The sequence below is a fragment of the Emydura macquarii genome, unplaced genomic scaffold (assembly GCF_026122565.2).
Source record: "Emydura macquarii macquarii isolate MOO-44397 ecotype Brisbane River unplaced genomic scaffold, CSIRO-AGI_Emac_v2 contig_2473, whole genome shotgun sequence".
Lineage (NCBI taxonomy): Eukaryota > Metazoa > Chordata > Testudines > Chelidae > Emydura > Emydura macquarii.
Genome location: NW_027132610.1, coordinates 14,036,012 through 14,040,725, shown reverse-complemented (window position 1 = coordinate 14,040,725; position 4,714 = coordinate 14,036,012).

Below are 4,714 nucleotides of genomic sequence, written 5' to 3'. Positions count from 1 at the left end.
GATCAATCTTGCCTTTGTTAAGCACTCTATGACCAATGAAAATGTTGCATGCAAATAAGTAAGTCTGGTGATTGGTTAAGTTATCTCTGATATCACAGTGGGCTAGGACTCTTGGCATGGCATAAATACATGCCTTGCTATAGCTGTACACCACCTGGATGTAATTTGTGAAGTCAAAATGTCTGAAAATTTAAAAAATGGATGCTAGTAGACTGTGAATCCCAGTGATGATTCATCCTGGTGATATTTTGAACAAAAAGAGCTCTTATCCATGCTTTTAGCTCTTCCCGTCCCTTCAGACTGCCACACAGAGTGACAATCTTGGAATCTTATTATATAGGAAACATACTCCATTATGCAATAATAACTAGTCACATGCACCAGGTAAGTTTTGATACCACTGCACTACTTACTATATCATGAGATATATGTCACATTTCAAGTTTCTGGTCTAAAAAAAACTATCCAGGAATCTGCACTTTTGTTTTCCTCTTCTGTGTTTTAGATAAACAGTTAAGTAATAACTTCTGTGTTTAATAGTCCCTACTTTTTACATTAGTCTAAAAAAACCCCAGTAGCAATGCGACATTGCCTGTCAATGAATTATTTGGGAGTCCTACAGACACATATTAGCATATTTATTACTCCATCATGTACTTGGGGACTGATACCCATGTTATTTACTTAATCATTATTTAGTACATCATTTTTGAAGTTTCTGTCATCTATTATTGTCTCAATATCCACAAACATCCACCTCATTCAATGAACACATGTAGAGGTTCCAAGATCTGTTCCAAAATCTCTTATATGATATTCAGACCAGAAAACAGACCTAATAGAATCACCTTGTCACAGTTCTTGAGTTAACTGCACCTCTTACTCCCTCAGGGCCTCTTTGATGGCACTCCCACCCCCTCCGGTCACAAGCCTCTCATCTTTCTTGAGACAAAATCATATGATTCAGTTTCTGCAGATCAGGTAATAGGTTGCAGACCCCTGCAATTCAGTGTAATCACCCTAGCTAGTCTGACTTCAGTTCAACTCCTACAGTACTGTTTTCCCAGAGACAATGACCGGGTTATTCAGTGACCAGCAATTTTCAAAAGGCAAAGTGCTGTACATTCAGAACCAATGCATTTCAGAGAAAACAATATATAGTTTGTATGCATGCCCAGTTTACCAGATGGTCACCCATCTTCCACAGAGAGACCCTGGTAGATCTAAAACATTATGGGGCCTATCTCTGGTCACAGTCTCATGCCTGTCAGTCCTTGAATCAAGTGTGAGTGACCTGCTCCCCAGCTCAGGGCCTTTATTGTACACAGTTTAAGGCCTCATCATCTTAGGTCTTTGACCTACCTCAGACAATCTGTTCATTGTATACCCAGGGCAGCAAATTTCAAAACCCTTACCACCTGCTTTAAATACTTCTGGTGATTTGCATTAATGACTTCCCATTAACTTTATTTCCTTCAGGAAGGATGTTTTATCCTACTCATTTAGCCAGGAAAATGAAGCTCATAAAGATACATATAACATTTATAAAGTTGGTACAGCATTCTCTGAATAGTCTATGATTCCCTACCATCACATCTGACAACAGAAGAAACAATTATATCTGTCCTTATTCTATTCTCTCACTCACCATTTCCCAGAAGCCAGAACTACTGGAGACATTATTTAGAATGCAAATTTTTTTTCCTACCTGATATTTCCATTAGCTTCTCATAGGCAGGGAGGATAAGTATATACTTACCTTCCTTTGAGAAACGCTTTGAGATCTATGGGGATAAATGCTACATAAGAGCTATCATAGTGTTGAAAGATTTACTAAAGCCTCGTTAATTTTTTTGTGGGTAGTTTAACAACCAATTCAGATAATTAAATTGTTACATAAATATTGATTTTGCTTGGTTTCTTAATGGAGTTTTAAGATTTGTATACACAGCTTTGAAAGCACTTTGCAGGATGGCAAGCGTAAAGGTAAGGCTCAGCAGATGTGGTTGCAATGCAACAAGTCTTCAGTTGCCTCTGGTGGCTACGTGTAGAATAGAGATACTCCAGAAGTCATGGCTAATGGAGTCCCTAATTATAGGGCCAGATTGTGGCCCATCCTACATGCAGGCACAGGGAATAAGGCAGCATAAGGCATGCTTGTGACTATCACTGTTTCTATTAGGAGGTGGGGGTAGTTTGCAATACAGAACCGCTACATCTCCTGCCCCTCCTCCCACACAAATGGGTAGGAAGGAGCAGAAGGTGAGGCCTTTAGACCAAGCCTCCTCATCCCCCTGACACATGCCAAGCAGTGTAGCTACACCATTGCAGAGTGTGCACTGCAACAGGTGTAGATCCAGTAAATTTACTCTTTCTCTGGAGTAGTGGGGACATTGGGACAGAGATTGTGATATGGCCCCTTACAACAGGCTAGACTGTAATGTCACAGTCTAGCTCCTAGAAAGGAAATCATCATGTTAAAATGTTTTCATTCATTTTCACAACCTTCCAGCATTGACTGTTGCAAGATTTCCAAACCACCTCTGGCTGACAAAGCCCCCGAGGCTCTATTGGTCACATTTTCAAACTGTGGCCTTTTGGGGCGTGCTCAGTGTTTGCCAACTATTACTTGTACAAATGATAGAATTTACAGGCACTACTTTCATTTGCATGTGCAAACAGGTATTTTTAAATGTGCAAATTCTATCACAGGCTTGCATACCAAAGACACATGCAAAATGGTACACAGGCACAAAAACTGAGACCAACTTAAAGCTGCTTTCAAAATTTTGATGTATATGTCTAAACTATTTTGTTTGTCTCAGCTAGATTGTAAACCCTTGTGTATATATTACAGAGTTAAACACACTATTGGTACTTGCTAATAAAAACAGGCCAACTTCAGCCATGGTGTAGCTCCATTGGGTTGTTGAATATGGTCCAATATGTTTTAGTTGTGATATATTACATCTCCTTTTTTTAAAGATATGATTGTTATCTTCCTGGATTGGGATTTTATACTGAATAGCCTAAATCTGAGTGTTCTCTAGACAAAACTAAGCTTTTATTAAAAATATCAATGAGAACATTTAATTTTTCCTCTTCCACATTTTCATGATTGTGAAATATGGCTCCTGGCAATTTGAATGACAATTTGCTTCTTATACAAAAACAATACTAACTGCTTATGGAACTAAATCTTGAGCCACCTCATTTATTCTGTTGCCTTTTTTGCAAGGCTGGCTTAGTCTGAAATACAAATATGTTGCTGTTGTCAGACTTGATCACAAGGTTGCAGGTTGGATATTGGATATAATCACACAAAACCTAAATCCTTATTACCCTACTTTCATCTTGAAACAGAGCTAGAGTCTTGAATTTGGGATTGCAATAGCTCTTTCAGTGCTTGAATAACCCCCAAATAAAGGAATCCTTATCACTTTTGGCTACAGTCTGGATACCCTACAATGAAAGGGTAAATCAAGTTTTAAAAAGTTATTCAAGCACAGGTTCATTTGCCTAAGAAGTTAATCTACAAAATACACACATTTCAAACAGTCCACAACTTTGTAATACTGTAACAGTTTCCAAGATGTTACTTGCAGTGTAAATTATTGTTTTGCTTTAAAACTGACATATAAATAACGTTTGAACTAGTGCAACTTAATTTTAAACCTTTACTGGGAAATAAATCAATTAACCATTGTAAGTTCTGCTAATGTCTTCTAACTTTTCCCCCCCTAAAACAAGTCATTTGCAGCATAGCTCCATTAGTTTTTGGACTTTCTTTATAATGATTGGGGCAGAAAATCTCCTTTACAAAACAAATTGCCCTTTTACTGTGTGGTGGTGGCTTGTTCTGCTGCAACATCCAACTTGAGCATACTGAGAGCTTGCATTGGTTAATGGAGTCTCATTAGCTTTTGTAAATTTGAATTAAATTTGCTCTGCTAGGGCTTGGTTTGCAAAACTTTTTCAAAAGTGCCAAACTGTGAGCAATTAGGGCCAACTTTAATAAGAACACTGGCACAATATAAAAGTAGTAATTCATTTTGGAAAAACTGCTGAGTCTTCTGACAGATAATGGAACACAACAACTTTTGTTCTTTAATATTTGAACACCCATTTTATTCAATTAAAATAATAACAATGTCCTTTTACGTGATTTTAATGCTGTCTCCATAAGACTTCTGACTACTGGGCTTTCTTTCCTTACAGCTATTTCTGCCCTCGCTTAATAAGTAGAGGAGAGTTCCCAATTCTGAATGGTGATATGTGGTACTAAAATACAAGCTGGTGCAAACATGTCTCTGCAAAGTGTCATTTGTAGCTTTAGGAAACTAGTCAGATTTTGTTTTTGCCATATGTATATCCTTTCATTTCTCTGTTCCAGATATTATGCATATTATGCACAGTTTTCTGTATCTCTTTAAATAGGACTGTTGACATTGTTAAAGGATTGTCTAGCAGCTGTCTTTAGGGTTCATGACAGTCTCTCATCCAGACTGGCAGCCACCAAAACTAGATATAGTAGAGCGAGACGATGTTGTTCAAAGACAAGATTTTGCATGTACAATGGCCAGAGACTCACTGTACAGATTAAACATTTATAGCTGGAGTTTATGCTTGCTGGAAAGATATCAGGCCAGTTCCATTTTCAGAACTATGTTGTGTTAGATTAATTGCATTCATTCACCTGTGGTTTGGTTCCTTG